Genomic DNA, 19,951 nt, shown 5'->3' with positions numbered 1-19,951 from the left:
CCACCCTAAACATTTCAAGAAATGATGGCATGGAATGTAGGATTTGTTGTATTTATCAGCTTCAACTTTATTTTCTTATTTATTTTAATTCAGTCATTTATTGCATACAGAAGACATAAAGAGAGAAGTATGATAGATGAAACATCACAATAAAACTGTAGCTATTAGAGTACATAACAGTGATGCAAATTTGTATAGTTAAAACCAGATATTTACACATTATGCTGCAAAGAATAAGACACAATCATCTCTGCTTTTTTCACAGTTTGAAATTGAACAAAAAGAGAGTGAGAATATTTTATGAATTTCTTCAGCTTAGAAGTTTACATAACTTCACTCGCTGTTGGCAGTATATTTTAAACCATACGACTTGAGTCATACATTAGAGGTTTCTTTCTAGAAGCATCTCACCACAGTTTGACAGAATTTTGACCAGTTGTTTATAACTAGTTTGGCAGTATACTTTGGTCATTCTCCATTTGCAAAACGCATTTGTGCTCAAACATTAACTTCTTGGCTTGTCGTAAAATATTGCTTCAAAATTTCAAGTTTCCTAAAAATGTTTACCTTTGACACTTTAAGCATTTACAAACTCTGTCTCTTTTGATTTCCTTTTAGAGTTCTGTCTTTTTCCTTAATCAGTGATCTTCTCCATGTTGATACAGGACCAGTTTTTCTATGAATACTTACCCTTTCTTACTATCTTGGCTGATTTCTTTAGATTTGGACATCATGCAAGAAATTATCTCAGATGTATATATATATATATATATATATATATATATATATATATATATATATATATGGAGTCATCTCTCCATATATATATATATATATATATATATATATATATATATATAATATATATATATATATAAAACATTAACTTATATATAAGTATCTGGTTTCAACTGTACGTTGGAGTGTTGGGACTATTATGTTACTCAGTAGGGGAAAAAAGTATTTAATTTGTGATCATATTACTGTGATAGCCTTTTAACCTTTTGTGCATCATCGTTTTTTTATGAGTCATCTCTCCATAAAATGAATAATTTGCCGGGCTCATTTTCAAACGGCCATCTATGTGTATGAGCAACACTTTGCATCGGAATTCTACAATCGGAAAATGTGGACTTTCCCAAAGCCCAAAACATTTTCTGGCTGCATTCAGGTGAGCTTTGTATTTTCTTGATATACTACGCATTACACATATTCAGCATTTGCCTAAAATGGGGACAGGGACTGTCATCAGACCCGCAGTAGACAGGAAGTATAATAGGTGAGAATCAAACAAACTGAAATATAGAACATGTTGGTATGGTATGTCTCCACAAAAATGAACTTTCAAAAGAACTGGAATTCTAACCACTAAGTGGACTTAAAGACTCTGGAAAGAAAGCAAATTGTATATGTGTATATATGGATGATGGACATGATGGACATGTGATATTGACCCAGTGCAGTGCCAGACTCTGCAAACAGCTGATAACTGTTTCTGCCAAGATGTGTGAGCGATGAGTCTCTTTAGGGGTCTTATTGTCTCACCGTCTGTCTCTGTTTTGTGATGTCTCAGAGATTATGACAACGGCAATGATGGTAATTATGGCGCTGGTGAAAGGCAGCCGTGCTGGAGAAGAAGAATAAAACTTGATTTTGCACAGTTTTTACAAACAGCATTATTTGCTTTGATGTCTTGAAAATATGTGGCAATCAACCATAGTCATTTTCTATTGTTGATGAGGTTTTCTCCTGGTGTTTCAGCCAGAAGGGGGCAGTATTACTCCATGGCCTTTCTGACAACTCAGTTTGCAGATGAAAGAAGATCAAATCAAATCTTTTTTTCTGCCTTTTCACAATTCTCACATGTATAATTTTCTATAATCAGGCATATTTGATGGTGACGTAAAGGAATTATTTATGACCTGCTCTCTTATTCACAAAGCCATCATGTCTGAGAATACTGAACTGTTTCGGCTGTCTTTATCATGACTAGGTTTCTTATCTGTGGGTGCCGACTAAAAAATAAACTGACACAAGACCGCTTTATTTACTGTAACTACAACAATGTAAATAAAAGCATTTTTTTCAGAAACTGCTATGATTGTAGAAGAAAAGAAATGAGCAATTCCATCAACACAATCCATGCACTGCTGCAAGCCGTCGCCGTCTGGCCCCTCTCGGTTTCTGTTACTCTCTCCGACCACAGAAAGCTCTCCTATTTCAAACCTCCACAGCAGTCCGGTCTGATTGCTGTTTTGGCACACGGGGCCCTGTATGTGTACAAGCCTTGGCTGTGTTGAGAGCAGTCTTGATCATAGCGGAGCCAAAGCACTCACAAGCTCTTCAGAAGCACTTTATGTTTGCATGTGTACGAGGTAATTGCCTCGTTTTGTAAGCTGGCCTATTTGACATGACACGTGGTTTGGTCTTGGTGCTTAAGAATGCATATAATGTATATATGCTCGTGACTACCAGATGATATGTATAGTTTGCAAATTACTATGATCTCTGTTACCAGGACCTCATGTTAGACATGGTCCCCCGGTTTGGCTTTGTCACCCAATACCAAAGCCAGCTGGCTGGTTGCTTGCAACTGCAAATCGCTTCGATCCAAATGATGTTTCATGCATAGTCACATCTTTGACCACAGAGGGGAGCTCTTGTGTTATTCTGCTGCTCTTTTGTGTCGGTAGCTTTCTTTGCATACTTAACATACACTCCTACTAACCCACACACACCTGCTGGTAAACAAATACCCACACTCAAACACTCCACTGTGGTTGTTTGGTCAGATAAAGGAGTAGTGACGGGAGGGCACAGGGTCACTGAGGGTTGTCTGGCCCTCATCGGATGCGGCTGGTCCCAGCCTCGCGGTCTCCTGCCTTTGTAATAAGTGTGACCGCTTGATTCCTGCACAAAAGGAGCAATTACTGGGAGTTGTTTAATCACCCACATTTTTATTGAGCACGGGGTCTTTTAGCTTGCAGCTCAGGCCCTCGTCTGCGGCGGCAGCCGGTGACAGGAATGACAGAGAAGGTCAGTGGTTTAACGGGGCGCGAAGGGGTTTCGTTTGAATTAAGACTTTGTGGACTACTGTGCGCACTGCGAAGGCCCTTGAGACAGAGACAAAGAGCTAGACGAGACCATGGGGCAGATTTGCTGGCCGAAGCAGAGAGATGGATGGACTTAAGAGAGAGACTACAGAGCAGAGTGCAGAGCTTGGTGGACACGTCATACTTGGATCATTTTATTTGCCAGAGATAAATCTGCAGAAGTTCTTGTTATCGGGGTGCAGTGCATATTTATGCAGTGACATAAGACAGGAAACTTGGTGTTGTATTTCAGAAGGTGCAATAATGATGTCTGAAAATAAATACTTAAAATAAGCTGCAGAATAAACAAATGTTGGACACACTGAAACCTTTCAAACAGTACAAGTACATTTAGCTATATTACAATAAATGCACGTAAGTAATTGAATTCAATAAGTGGAAGTAATTTGTTTGAAAGTTGCTTACATGCAGTGAGATATTTTAACTCTTTATTTCTTATAGTACTGATAATATTTTTTCAGAAATTCAGAGTATGACATTAGATCATTTAAAAACAACAGAAAAAGATTTCTAAGAGAAATGTTGGCCTGCTGTAAGACATAAGAATATTTACACTTGACATGGCTGGGACCTTTTTTGAAATGCAGAAATTCAGCGAGGTTGGAGGCGATCAGCTTTTGGCATTGCTGAGGTGTTATGGATAGTGGCCTTTTGCTTGTCTGCATTGTTTGGCCTGGCGTCTCTCATAATGGGTTTAGGTCAAGCAAATTTGCTGACCAATCAAGCACAGTAATACCATGGTCATAAATGGTGTCAGTACTTTTTTTTTGCCATGTGGGCAGGTGCCAGTTGATGCTGGAAAATTAAGTCAGCATCTCCATAAAGCTTGCCAGCAAGGGGAAGCATAAAGTGCTCCAATGTTACACACTGATGCACTGACCTTGGTCTGAATGAAACAACTTGTACCAACACCGGCAGAGGACATGGCTCCACAAAGGAACATGGATTATTTGCCTCTTCCCTGTTCCTTTAAACTTTTTGATTTCAGAGTGAAAGGGAAAATGTATTTTCTTCTGAAGTACAATTCCGGGACTTTGAACATATTTTAAAACAATTCAGTCACCTTCTTCTTAACCTAGTTTCTGAATAAACCAGTAACTACAGGCTACTGGTTGAACTCCCTTGTTGCTGGAATGTGTCGTACAAATAAAATAATTCAAGGAGTGCAACAGTTGTCTGAAATTTAGACTTTATGAATGTCCCCATAACTTTTTTAGCATGCTTTTCCTTCTACCAAACCATCAACTAAGTTGCTTACGGCCAGCTTCTTCAGCAAAGATCCTCTGCTGCTTAATTTTCTTGTGAGCAGTATCAATGAATGGAGAACTGTCACCAGTTTCCTTTATGGTGGCGTAGGTCTTAACATTATATTTCTGTATCAGAGTAAAATTTCAATGGGCTTCAAATTCACATTTCCAGTGAAGATTAATTTTGTATTTTCATTAGCTGGAATCGCCAAATGTAAGTCAAATAAACATTTGTATAATGTAAATTCCTCTTTTTCAATTGAATTACAGAAATAAAATAACTTTTTTATGATATTCTATTTAATATAATTGCATCTGTATAGAATGTATGAATTTGTATGGTTACAATAATGACAGAAATACAAACATGTTTTTTGGGAGGAAAAAAAAAGCTTAGAAAACCCCCCAAAAAAGCCTGAACTCCTATTCAAAGCACTATTCACTGTCAGTGTGAGTGCTTTTTATTGAATTTTCATGCTCGGTGTTACTTTGTATTTTTGGTGTGCATGCAGAGCCTCTCCCACTCCTCCTCCACTTCTTGCCAGGATATGAATGATGGAGTACTCGTGGTCTTCTCTTCCCCTGGAGATAACAAGGATGGTGGTGTGAGGTGAAGAAGGAGAATGGGATTGTGATGGACTGAATAGCTAATGTTGATGGTGCTGGTGTTGAGGTGGCACAAAATGCCAAAGAATCACACACCTAGGGAAGAGTGGTGCATGGTGGTGGTGCTGGTAGAAAGAGATAAAGCGTTGATGAGGATGAGAGGGAGAAGGAGGAAGGAAGGGAGTACGCCATTGCTTGCTCATAAAGCCAACAGCTGTGTGGGTAATGTTTTGTGACACCGAGCCTCTCCGAGCCCTTCTGTTTCCCAGAGAGCGGGGGGGACGCCATATTCCGTCGTCACAAATGGCTCTGTCATTCACCCCCTAAGTCTTAATTATCGCTCGCAGTTTTTTTGGCCACGTCTCGCTCTGGCGTATGGATCCATCTGCACGTTGTATAATTCCACTCCGCAATTTACAAGTGGCATTTATTACAATGGCCTCCGCAGCATCTCCTCTTTAACACCAGCAGCCCTTTCCCGGAGAGATGTGGTGGGGTGGGGAGTGTTGGTCGGGGGGGGGGGGACAAAAGAGCAGTAGCCTACAATCTGGCAGAAACAGTGCCCACCCTCAGTTCATTTAAATGTTTTTTTTTTCCATCTGCATTCTTTCTCCCTGCACAACTATCTCTCTTCCACCCCCGCATTACTAAAAATTTCAGCTTCTATTTGTGTGTGTGGTATGTTTTTTCTTTGTTATTAATTTAATTTTTATGGGATTCACTGTACGCACACAAACCACCCCTATCTGCCTTGAAGCAGAGCAAAAGGAAATAGCTGATGTTGATTTTTTTTTTCTTCCCTCCGTTCCCCCCTCCATAATTCATTTTGGATTAATTCCCCTGTCTTCAGAGACAATCCTAATTCTTTATTATTTCCACTTCACAGGCTTGATGACATGCCCGTATCCACATATCATATCCAGGGGAAACTTTACACCCAGCAGACCTTATTGTTTTCTCCTTTCTTTTCCTCCTTTTCTCCTCCTTTTGTCACTTCCAGCCTCTCCTAATTTTCTCTCCCCAGTCCCCCATGGTGCTTTCACGTTCCCTCTTCTCTCTTTGTATCCTTTATTTCCATGCCCTCCCCTACTCTGCCATTCTCACAGGAGTAAAGATGTTGTTTAGTTTCCAGAGACTGGGCTAGTTTCTATAGAAAGAGGCTGCTGGTAACTTCTGGTGGGATCCTCTCATGTAGCCTTCCCTGCCTCGTTCAGTCAATATCATAATGTGTGTTTTGTGCCTGTCATGTCTGCTTCCTTCTTGCTATTCATGTGGGAATAAACCAACGCTAAGTGTTCTTTGCCATTAAAGTGCCACTGGGAAGCAAACAAACTACATTCATTTTTCACCTGTCCTCCTCTCTTCAAAGCATGTTGTGTATCCATATATATATATATATATATATATTTGTGTGTGTGTGTGTGAGGGTGTGTGTATGTGGGTGTGCACTTATTATCCTTAACCCCAGCAAATGTCAGTTTTTCCTATCAGAGATGGTCAAGTCATATTTCCCTTTTTTCTCCATTATTATCTTGTGACATTCATCTCTGTATCTCTATCCTCTTGAAGTTTTAAGCTTCTAAACTTTGGTTGACCTTTGTCAGACCCTTATCTTTCAGCAATTCTCAATTAGCTACAGAATTTTTGTCACACCAACATTTTTTAGATCATCAAATTTATTTTACATCAAAGAAAACCAGACCACATATAATGATTTCACTTATTAAGGGAAGGAAAAAAGGACAATATTCCTCTGCGTGAAAAAAAAAAAAATCCCTTCTTGTTAAATCATGAAATTCCTGTGATTAACCACGTTTTGATCTAATTTCACTAATCACAGGTAAGCCCAATTGCTTGATCATTATAATCAAAATACCATCTAGATGAAAATTATCTGACAACATTAAGTCTGACAAATAAAAAAACACATAAAATTATGATCAGATTGAATTACAAAACCATTTCAAAAGCAAATGGAGAAAATATGTAACAGTGGAAAACTTTCCAAAAACTGCCCAACCTACCAAAATTGCTCCAAAACGGCATCAATGAAAAATTGAGGTAGTCATAAAATATTTATATAAACTTCTGAATCATTAGAGACCTCAGCAATGACTATGGACAAAAATGAGCATATAACATATCCTGTCTTATTACACTAACCAAGTATTTCAGATGCACAACACCTTTGTGCACTTAGTATCCTGCAATCTTTTACTGAAGGATTTCTCAAATTCAGCAATGTATTTTTCAGTTCAGTTCTCTTTGTAGTCAATTATTTTAATGAACCACTGAAATAGATAAATAATGAAGAAATACAGCTTCACTATGTATTTTATATATTTGTTTTTTATTTTTAAAAATGAGATATCACACAGTGTTACTATGGATAGTTTTTAGCCCTTTAAGGGCCTTTTAACTTTTATAAATTATATAAATGCAGTTATGTAATTTTAAAAAGCATTACTGAATTTTTTAATGATTTGTTAAATTCTACCCCTACATGTATTAGCTGAGCCATGGTTGAGTACGAAACAAGCAAAACTGAAAAAAAAAACATTTTTCTCATTTTAAATTTCTCAAAAATCTCATCTACAGTAATTTACCCAAAAAATCAGGTTGGAGATGAATTTATAGTGCAAGATGCCGAAACAAAAAGTTTGTTTTTCAGAAAATCCCACTTAGTGAGACTTATGCCTGAGTCAATTTTAAAACTTCCAGGGATAATACTCATTTGCGCCTTTGGCGTTCCTCTTTGTCCCCACCATGCACCTTTTTAACTCACAAACACACACATCCACCTCCACTTAAATCCAGTGTCCCATCTCGAGTGTGCTGCTGTTTGAACCCTGTACTGGGTTCTGTCAATGCGAGGAGGTGCTCCTGGAGTCTGGCTTTGCATGTGTTGTGAGTTCAGTTAGCCCTCTGTAATCTGGCAGCCGCTTCATAACTGTGACGACTGCTAGTCTGTGTGGCCTTTCCAACATGCTTGCATGTGTTTCTGTCTACTTTTATATTCGTCTAACAGTGTTCAGCTGCATGCTGAAGCAAATGTTTTCCACTGTGTTTCTTGCATTACCTTTATGTTGCTTGTGTCATATCTCTGATATAAAATAGTCTTTGTATCACTGAAGTCACTTGACATCCTGCAGAACCCAAAGAAACACACAGACATAGAATAAAAGAGCCTTAGTGCTGTCCACCCCCCACAGAAGAAGAAACAAACCAAACAAAAGAAAAAAACAAATCATGTTTTGTTCATTTTGTCTTTTTGCTCTGCTCTGCATTTTACATCTTACTTTTTATTAGTTTTCCTCACATAACTTAATTTCACTGTTGCTTCCCACATTACTTTATCATGCTTTTCTAATCACTGTTCTTGTGTTATGTCTTTTTATCTTCATTTCGCCTCTCCAGCTCCCCCCTCCCGTTTTTTGTGTGTGTGCGGCGAGCTGGCTCTCGGTGTTGACCTGAGAAGGACTGACATTCAGAGGCCGGTCCCCTGCCTGCAGCACTGACATTTCTGCCAGACTTTGATGGCGCCTTTGAACAGAGATGTGTGGAGGGAAGAGCTGCCTGTCTCTCCGCCTTCCAGCAGCTCCAGCTCTGCGTCTCCACCACTCGGAGTGAGATGTACTGCAGCCAGTTGCTCTCTCATCATGCATTAACCATACACATGTGCACTTATAAATACTCCGCAAAAAAGAAGAAAAAAAAAAAAGAAGAGGCAAAAATACCTAAATTAATTAACTTTTTCTGAAATTTTTGTTCAAAGTTTTTAGTTCCAGTAAGCTTTTACATTTCTGTGGATAAAGCTTTGCATATGCATCTAACTACACAGGCACACATAATCACAGAGCTCCTGCTGGAATGCCTTCAAAGACCCTCATTGCCCCCCTTGGATAAAATTGGCACAGAGAGAGAGGGGGAGGCAGAAGAGGAGGGCTTTGGATGCAGCAGTTATCTCTTCCACCTCTCGCCTATCTAGGCCCTCCAGTACCCCCCAACTCCCTATCCAAGCACCAACACCACCCCCACAGCGGTGCCTTCAAAGACACCCATGTCAGTCAACACTTTGGCTTCCCTCCTCGATCATCCTTTTCTTCTTTTCCTTCCAATCTTCTCTAACTTCTCCTCCCTGGAAGACACTCCCCTTGTTATTGCAAGCTATCAAAAACACACATGGAAGAACGGTAAATAGAAAAATCTGATTAAAATCCATTTAACGGGTATAACGTCTCTGTCAAGAACTTTTAATGTGAGTATGGTGATGTGTATCGTTACTTATGGCTAAAGTCGGCCTTGTGCCAAGCTGCCTGGTTTGGCAGACCCCCCACCAGCCTCCTGCTCCCCTGTGTTGTCACTTCAGGGAATGAGATTCTTTTTTTTTTTTTCTCCATCTTCCCCATGTGTAATGTGTAGCAAAGCATGTGGTGTTGTGAGTCTAATTAAAATGACTTGGCTATTTTGTCATGCAATAGTGTCTCTGAGAGGCAGAAGAGAATTGGATCACTTAATTTAGCTTCACTTGGTTCCTTTTCTCTCCCTGGAGTTGGACCAGGCTGATCGCTGATGAGCCAACTGCTAAATAAATACCTGTTTATGTTTATATTTGCATGTGAGAGTGTTTACTGTAAAAATGCCGAAGTCACTTAACTGGTAGTTATACCTTTAATTTATAAATAATTTTATGTTCAATGCAGAAGCATTGCAATATTCTGACCATAAAGTATAGGAATTAAATTTCACAACCAGTTTATCAGCTGAATTTAATTTCTTCTTCTGGAAGAAGCAATAGGCTGAAATCTTAGCAATCCAACAATTAAACAAGAGGTTTTAGAATAATAGTGTTTTAAAAATGAAACACTATTATAAAGTGTTTTATTCCTAAAACACATCATAATAGTTTGAACATTGATGAATATATTTGATGTGAATTTGCTTGATGATTTTGATAATGGCATTTGACAGAGTGTAATATTTATTGCTCCACTTATAATTAGTTATTCCATTATGTTTTATGGTGTAACATATGTTGAACTGCCCTGTTGTTGAAATGCGCTCTAGTTGACTTGATTTGACACGTGATGGAGTCTAGGTCAAGGATTTCCCATCAGAAGTTTCCAAATTAGTAAATTAAGTCCAACTATGTATAGCGTAATCTCAGAATGCCTACAACTGTTTTGTGTAGCTCTCAAAGGTTTGTTAAAGACCATCAATGAACAAATAGCATCATGAAGACCAAATGACATACCAGTATGAAAGTGTTGACACAAGTGAAATTGAAGAGTGTAACGAGGCTGCAAACCTAGCAAAGCATCACCTTTCAGGACCTGAAGTGGGAAGTGGGGCAAGCAGAGAAACAGTTGTAAAGAGATCCAGTGGGAGAAACTGTGGACAGGACAAATATTAACATTGCTCTCTTACAAGAATCTACCAAATGGACTAAAGAAAGTTAATTGATTGATCAATTAAAGACAATTGCTAAATGAAAAGACCTAATTGAACTCTTCAGTTAGCCAAAAGGCCTGTAGGCAAAAAATGGGACATAAAGTTGAATGAAAAGTACAAAGAATGGTATTTCCCTCTTTCTTAACCCTGGAAAACATTCTGAAAAAAAAAAAAAATCTACATAGCTTATTGTGACCAAAGCAGAGCTTTACTCAGCTAACTAACTTGAAATTTATGTGTTAGCATTTCTAGATTGAAATTTGAACACTAAGTTTGCAGGAAGAAATCCTCCTTAATGCATTTCTTACTCTGAGTGTGTTTGTGAATATGTGTGCAGAAAGAGAAAAAGTGACAGGTCCCACCCATTCAAGCAGCCCTGTGGCCCAGCAGCATGGCATGTTTCCATACAAGTCTTTCTTGCCAGCTACCCTCCCTTCCAGCCTCTCCTCCATCTCTTCTTTCCTCCCTCCAAGCTGGGGCCCCAGGGTGCTTGCAGCTTTCCTGTACTGGACTATTGATTGGGAACAGGGCTGCAGCTCACCTGCTAATTGAAAGCCGATTGGGGCCCTGGGGCAGAGCTGTAAAACAGGCCTCACGTGGCATTAAAAGTTGAAGGCTGACGGGCCACAGTAAATTCAGAGCTGCTAATAGTCAAGGTGTATATCCATCTGTGCTAGAGCTGGATGAGCATGCATGTATATGTGCATATGCTCTTTAATGTATACATGTGCATTTACAGCATGTGTAGCTTTAGTATTTTAGTCATCACAACAGTGCATATGCTACACACAAACACCCCCTACACCTTCCTCTCTGTTTCCTATACTCATGCACAGGTGGTTCATGGTGACAGGCTGGCTTCCCATGGCATCAGGAGAACAGTTGTGTCTGTAATGGACATATCCTTCCTCTTTCTTCAATCCTCTTGTCAAAAGCAGCAAGAGCACTCCATCCCTGTCCTCCCCCTCCTCATCTGTTTCTCTCTGACTCTTTCCTCCTCAAGCTTCTCATCTTCCTCTGTCACACCTGTGATTCTCCACTGAGACATCAGCTCTTAAGTTAAGTCTAATTTCTCTCTCTCTCTCTCTCTCTCTCTCTCTCTCTCTCTCTCTCTCTCTCTCTCTCTCTCTCTCTCTCTCTCTCTAATATTTTCCTGGATTGTTTTTTTCTTACCCTTCACTTGGGGGGTTCAGGTTTGAGTACTGCTAGTACGCAAGCATGTATGTTCTCACAGCTGCTGCCTCAGTTTACTCCCAGCTGTGTTCCATGGAGCTGATCAGCAGACATGCTTCCCTAAGCTGCTCCCATCACATCAAAACTATCATTGAATGTTGCACGATTCTGGTTTCTTCCCTGAAGGGAACTGGCTCAGCCTAAACAACAAAACACCTCCTGACCAATAGTATAGGGTTGGGGAGGTCTGCCACCATAGTTCATTCATTCATCTTCCTTACTTTTCCACTGCACTTCGCTCTTCTTCCATTAAATCTCACTTTGCTTCCCACTCTCCCTCGCTCTGTCTCTCTCAACAAAGTGATTGAGTAGGGAGTCTGCTGGCCGTCCTGCAGTGTGGCGCATGGAAACAGAGGTTAATTGGATTGTAATTAGAGCGGAGGTGATTAATTGATAGCATCTGTAAATTTGGATGTTTCCATTGTAAATGTGACAAATGAGAGCGTAGCCGGCCGGTGGAGGAAGGACAGAGGAAGAAAGAGAGAAGAGGAGAATAACGATAAACATAAATAGACAGAGAAAAGGAAGACAAACAGAGTGGATCTGAGCATGAGGAAGACATGCTTATTTGTGGTTTCTGTTGCGCTCCACAATGGTATGAATGGTGAGACAGATGAATGAGTGGCTGAGCAACCAAGCGGCAACTGTATGGCACCTGAAATCTGTTCTAACTTTTTATGGCTTACTTCTAGAGAGCAGACTGGAACTATATTCTTTGCCACAGAGTTCGCAGTTGGTTCATGGCTTCAAGCAGCCATAACAATGCAGACTCCTTCTACTGTGTCTTAAAAATCTAAACATTCTGACAACTATCTGAAACTCCAAGCAGAATGTCACCATGTTGCTGAATCCTGTCCAGTGGTTTTGTTTTGTTAGTGATGAGTGAGCCCAGTGTTTCCATGACTAGAAAGCTTTGGAAGACAACAGAAAGTTCTGTATGTTGATGTTGAAGCAAATGTGTACATGTCTGTTTACGTCAAATAAACAGACTTAAACACTCTTCTCACTGTCTGAAGATAAATCAGACCAAACGTCTCGTGTTTTAGGCTGGTTAGAATGATTAATGATTTATATTTACTAAATGCTATAAAACTTAGAGAGAACATTGTTTTTGTAACTCTTTAAATTTAGAAGTTTGTGTACATTTGGTCTGTCACTATCAGGGACAATGGTCCTTGTTCACTATTAAGAAGAAAAATCTTACTTTAAGAAAATGTATGCAACATATCTGGAAATAAGAGTTTCAATTTATGTCTCACACAAACACTTTTTTTTTTTTTTGAGAGACAAAGAAGTTACAGACGTTTAATGTCTGTAACTGAATTCAGCTAAAATCTTATAAGTAGCACCTGGAATAATAATAATGGTTTCAAGTAGGTCTCCAACGTGGTAAAATATTAAATGTGTTTAATTAATCAAAAAATTTAGCCGCTCTAATGCAATCTGTAGATTCAGTGCTCAGTCATCAAATGTTTATGAACAAAACATTTCTTTACTATGAATGTCAGTGATGTGTTAACAAGGTTTCGCTCTGTCAGTATATACTAGAAGCTCATATCTGTGAATTGCATCCATTGACATCAACACACTGTTCATGTTACAGTCACCACATTGTTGCCAGAGGCATTTCTTCTGAATCAGGCTGTCCAGGTCTATTTGGTATTGTTTCTCTTTCAAGTATTTTATCAAAAACCCCACTGCTGTCTTTGTCATCTTTATCTATGCTAATTCTTTTCGTCTTATTTTTTGAATCCGAATCAACATGTGGCAAACCAGCCAAGCGAGTGATGAAATTAGTACATCAGATCATACCAGCTTAAATCATAAAAAAAGAACAGAATGGCTTTCATCCTTTTTATTGTTTGTTCTTTTTTAATAAGAGTCAAAATGCATTACAAAAAAAATTCAGAACAGTGTTAGAACCCCACTCTTATTTCTGCTGATTATCTCTAAATTATTGCCAACATTTTTGTTGGCACACAAACTTTTTGGCAGCTACTTTTAGATGATTAATGCAGAATGCAATTGTATAGATGCTAAAGTAATTTTTGGTTATTTAATTTTCCATGCTTATTTGTGACAGGTAAACAAGCCAAAAACTCAATTTCCAATTCAGTGTCTGATATTATGACAGGATTGCAGCAAAAATGCATCCTTCTAGCATCCTTCTCAATTGTGATGATATGTTTAGCAGCAGAAGTCTGCCCAATTATTACTTTGTAATGGGAACAAGGTAATTCTACTCTTCACTTCTCTGCTAATGAGATAGTGGATAAAAAAAAAAAAAAAAAACAGTCCTCAGTAACCATCTCAACTTTTCTAATAGTTGTTGTAAATTACTATTTTGGCATTCACATTCATGCATGTGGATATAATATTCATCCTGGACTGTCTGGATCATATTTCATTCATTATCTGAACAGCAAGCTGCAGACTATCATTATTAATGTGGCCCCCGCTGCCCGCTCTAATAATTTGTATGCAATATGCAATACAGCAATTATCATACCACTGAATACCTCCACCACTTCACACAGGTGTAGTATTCCAAGGTTTCAAACATTGCTTAAGTATCACTGTTTCATAATATTTGTTGTCATCCAATGAAATGAATGTAGAATAAATTGCGATTTGCTCATAAGTTTAATTTGAACAGTTTTGACTTTATTAGTAAAACACATTAAAGTTCTTTAATCATAAATCAATGAGTTGCAGACATTGCCAATCATTTTGTTGCACAAAAAATTTACAAAGAATTTTTTCAATCAATCAAATTTTATTTGTATAGCAACTTTTATCTATATCATAAAAACACAAAAATACGAAGTCATAGAACACATTTCATACATACAACAGCACCACAGTTTGAACATCAGATTATTGATAATGTTTCATGATGCATCCATCTATTTTCTATTCATCCTTATCCCTAATGGGGTCGGGAGGTGCTGGAGCCTATCTCCAGCGAACATTTCTCAAGTGTCACTGTCTATCAAGTCTGTCACAGGGAAACACAGAAACAGACAAGAGAAACAACCATGCACACACACCTAGGGAGAATTTACCTAGTCATGTATTTGGACTGAGGGAGGAAGCTGGGGTACCCGGAGAGAACCCACGCATGCACATGGAGAACATGTAAACTCCATGCAGAAAGACCACAGGCCGGGGATAGGTTTTGAGTCTAGATTTAAAGGAACTCAGTGTTTCAGCTGTTTTGCTGTGTTCTCGAAGGTTGTTCCAGATTTGTGGTGCATAGAAGCTGAATGCTGCTTCTCCATGTTTGGTCTGGCAGGTCTGGATGATTGATATAACACTGTTAAATGTTTATCAAGATATGAATCCAAAAGAGGTTGAAATGAACCAAAGACATATTTAATTTTATTTTCATTCAGTTCATGCATCAAAACCAAAAATTTTAGTGCGTAAAAGAAATCATTAAAAATAATAACCAACAGCATGTCAGTTATCATGTGAACATCTGCTACCAGATCTTCACAAAATTGTTGTCTCCATTTTTGTACTAAAAAAAATAAACAAAAAATAAAAAATCATGTGATTCATTGAATTTATGTTGGTTTTAAAACTACTATCACTATCACTGATGGGTATTTTGTTATGTCATGTTTTGTTTTCAATAGGAAGAATGGCAAATCTGCAGCCTTTTTTTTTTTGTCGTAGTCCATGTTAGATTTTTAAAGTGTGTTTAGGACCATTAATTTGTTTTGGAAGCAATCCTTTCTCCATCTTCATCTTTTGGAGCAGCTGGCCCAATGTTTGCTTTCACTATTTGCTGGTATTTCACTGGAAACATTTTTCTTTCTCAACCAATGAAGCAGTTGCATGGGCAATGTGGACAGCATGTCTGCATTCAGGAGGAACAAGAGTGAGTATCACTGTTGCCAATGTATCACAGTTTGAAGCTGTTTCAGCTCATGATAATACTCATCCGTTAATAGGAATGTGGCAGCAACTGTCATGTGCTTACATGTTTGATTTTTAACAATGCTGGCTTCACCGTGGAACACATTGAAACTATTTAATCACAATTTAGTTTCAACTGAGATGCATTTGTTTAGCCGGATTTGTTTTGGATTACAATACATTTTGAAAAGACAAATGGATAATGAAATAAATATTTTAATTGCAAGAATTGGGAAATTTTTCTTAATTAATTGACTCTAATCAGTAATTAGCAGATCTGAAAATTTATTTGTTTTACCATTCAGTTTATGCATCCAAATGAAAAACTATAATATTTATATGCTGGATCAGGTTTCTGTAGGTTGATAGCTAGACTCACGCTTCTTTCTTGTGCTTGACTTTTACTCTATTAACATGTAAAAATTTCTGGGGGAATTAGACATATAAATATAGTGCTAAAGATAAACTACATAAGTTACATAATGTAATTCCTGAAAGTAATACTTCAACCAAACTGAGAAGCTTTTGGGGCTTCAACAATCAACCAAGACTTTGTGTTTGCAACACTCATTAAGATCAAATGCAATTGATCTTAATGCAATACAGCCTGCATGTCTGCAATTAGGAGAAACAAGACTGATTGTGGGCCCCTAAGAAAATACCAAAACTTCTCCAATCATAACATGAAGACATAATATAAGCAGAGAGAAATTAACAGGGATGCTCTGCATCATCTGAGACCAGAAAAACTAATTGAGCCCTACTTTTTAAAGTCAAAGGTTCTGCAATGTGATTTCTTGAACAGGCATCTGAAGCATAAAAAGACACTTTATTGAGGGCATGAGTAGATCGTGATTGTTTGTGTGGCTCATTGCTCAGTTGAAAAAATTTTTCATTTATTGTGGGACAAATACTTAAACAAATATATCTCTGGAACACTGATGCGGTGTTCCACATACGGACAGATTTACGCTAATAAAATAAGCCTCCAGTCATGTCCTATCAGAAAGCTCCAGATTGTAGCAAATGAGTCCAGGTCTCAAAATGCACATTTCATTTTTCTCAAGGGACAGGAAAGGTCCCACCTCCCTCGCATCTTCACCACCAATCTGTATGTGGCTTCAGGAGGTAAAAGATGAGGGGGGGGAAAATTCACTCCTGGCTGTGCTTAGAATCTGCTGAACATTTTCTGGAACTGCAGTGGCACACTTCCGATGAACGAGGGAGAGAAAATATAGAGAATGACAGCAGGGAAAATATTTGCTGTTGTGGATGGAGCGCCTCTCAGATCCCAAGAATGAAGGCCGGGCATATTTGCTCAGCTGTCCTTCTCCCAAGTGCTGATTCTGTGCCCGCTGGAGTCTATTTGTTCGTCAAAGTCACTATGTCTGCGATCTGTAAGTTGTTTGTGCCTTTGGTTGTGTGTTGCTCTGTATATGTGCACAAGTGTATACATGTAATATGTATGGGTGTGAGTGTATGTGGGTTGTGATCGAGGGTGTATCCGGGGAAAAGAAAATCCATCTGTTTTCCTTGGATAAAGATGCCAGAAACAAGGAAGAAGGAGGGTTTCTGCTCCAAGAGAGGCCGGGGAACGAGGAAGAGCCAAACACATGCAGCCATAACTCCTAACTTGTCTTCTTGTTGCCTTTCCTGCTTCCAGATGTTCACAAACAAGTTGTCTCCATTTTTATACGGAGTTCTGGCCTACAGTCTCAAGAGGAAATTTATGCACCCGATGCAAATGTGTTATTTTCCAACCATATTTCAAAGTTCTATTCCCTGTAGCAAAAAGGAAGTTAAATGATTGGAATTCACAGATGCGGCGATAAACACATCGGCACCAATAACAAGAGAAAAACACAGACAACTTATTGTCTCATTCTTCCAAAAGGAATAAATGTACCCAATTAAATGCCAATGTGAATTATTTGATGCACGGTAATCATCATTAGTGTGCATTTAGTAGTGTTTATAGTAATAAACATAAAAAAAAAAAAAAAACATTTTTGTATCATGGTGATTGTGCTAGACTGTAATAGCAGCCAGCTGCAACTAAAGTATGTGTGCTTTCCCTGCAAACATCTTAGTTTCTGTTTGGATTGATTTTCTTCATGTAAATATTGATTTGCGCAGACTCCCAAATGAACAGCAAGGTTTTGTGCCTCTAAAATTTTCATGTTGGTAACTTGATGACCTGTAACTCAAGGAGTATGAAACTGTGCCAGAATCAGTTGCTATTTGATCATCACATGTCTTGTAAAAAGGATGCACGCTGAGGATTACGCTGTAAACTATGCATCGAGTGAATTCAGAGAGAAAAGGAAATATTAGCAAATCACAAACTGAATGTATAATTATTTAAACTAATTGTGTTGCTATTTAGTTTTCTACGCATGTTTTAGCTGTTATAGATGTGGTCTCTGAATTTATTGGTCCATCTAAGTTTCGACTTTCAGCTCTGTTCATGAAATACGGCTCAGGACAGAAATAATGACATCCCAGCAGCGAGCATCCTTCATAGGCTATCTGGGGTAAGCCTGAAAGAACCTTGGTTATGTCATTTTGGAGGAATCTCAGAGTAGAGCTGCTGCTCCTCTGCATTGAAAGGAGTCTTTTGAGGCTGTCCATACTGTATATCTGCCTAAAACGCTTTGGGCATCATCCCTTGGTGCTTTCCCAGATTCCACTTGGATAAATGCCAGGGACAGACCCAGTATATGTATATATTCTTTTTGGCATATGAATGCTTGGATCCCTCAGAATACTTTTGATGATGTTGCTGAGAAGAAAGATGTCTTGGTTTCCCCCCTGGACTTGTTATGCCTTTTAGAATGCATCTTTTAAAGCTGCATTTGCCTTTTAACCTGCACCACAATGGAACTTAGTATTAAATATAAACATGCAGATAAATCTGAATGACCAATGGTTACTATAAACACTTCCAGGCAGTTTGAAGTACAGGGTCGGAGGATTCTTTGTACCCTAATGTCATTGTAATAGTCTGTTTTGTTTTAAAATACATGTTCATGCTGTGGATCACAATTTTTAATTCAACTTGTCTGTCTGTCTGTTTATCTATCTGAACTAACCATGTGACACTGTAGCTTCTATGGTGAGTTTTAAAACTGGTAAATTAAGTTTTCTGCTTTTAATTTATATTTTAAGCTCAGAGATGGAATTGCAATTGCAAGCTGTTTATATTTCCACTATATTCTATTGATGCAGAGATGAATACACCTGCCACTAGAATGGACTGTTTTGATGCTGAACTTCCAGACAGTTTTTCCCTTTTATCATTGAAGACAACGAGGGAGAGGAAACATTTGATGTTCAACCAAAAGGATAAATGATGAAGACATGGTGGTGGATTAAATAATCAGTGCTACAGTGGAGGGCTGAGTCATGTGTACGATTATTGTTCATTTCTTGCAGTTTTCTCTACTAGGACTATGATTAGCTTCAATTATTAAAACAACCCCGATAAATTTAGACTGCTATAAAAAAAGGCGTCGGCTTTGCTGATGAGGAGAAAGAGGCGAACAACAGATAAAGAGGGTTGAGATTAGCGATTGTCACAGAGTTTTGAAAGCTTAGTCTTGTTCAAGCACAACAGCAGCTTCTAGGTCTGCTTAGCACTCCAGAGGGAGCCGTTTGAAAGCCTGTTTGCACATTTGGGAAGAGTCGCATCAAAGGATATTGATCAGATCAACAGAGGAAACAATGGCTTGCAGTAAGTGGTGTACAGCTGAACAACTTTAAGTTTTAGACATCGTCACAGGGCAGTGTGGGCTCAGATGTTAAGCTGAAATCTGTCCAAAGATACAGCTGTAGAGACAGTCACATGAGGCTTGGACAGCTAAGGACAGGGAACAAAAAAAAATCACAGGGACTCCGATGAGTTCCAAATATTTGCTTCACCTTAGAAATCTGGTGAAATACCTGAGTCAACTTCTTTTTTCTTTAATCAGGTTACGATTAGCTTCATGAGGGAACATCAGTTTTGCAGCATTTTGACATTTGCTAATTTGTTCAGAACAATGTTGTCTCCCAGAGAGGGTTCATTTTGTTATGTTTTGTTGCTTTATCAATAGACCCCATCAGCTTAAAGTAGAGGTGGAAAAATGGCTTGTATGTGTTTATGTGTTTATAATAAAATGCCAGGCCTCAATCCGTACCAGAGATGCAAACCTTCTTCAACAGACTGTCTCTTTCATAACCATGGGATGTGTCTTTTGACATTGTGGGGTCAGGCCATGTATAATGCTTCATTCCTCTAAAGCTCTAGAAGGCATATGCTCTTCATCTCAGTAGGACACTTCTGAAAAAAAAAAAAAGACAAACAGTGTCAAAGGAGACAATTACAGTACTATGTAG

Source organism: Poeciliopsis prolifica, unplaced genomic scaffold, assembly GCF_027474105.1.
Source record: "Poeciliopsis prolifica strain line A6 unplaced genomic scaffold, Auburn_PproV2 SCAFFOLD011, whole genome shotgun sequence".
Classification (NCBI taxonomy): Eukaryota; Metazoa; Chordata; class Actinopteri; order Cyprinodontiformes; family Poeciliidae; genus Poeciliopsis; species Poeciliopsis prolifica.
The sequence above is the reverse complement of the archived record's forward strand: the minus strand, read 5'-3'. Positions refer to the sequence as shown.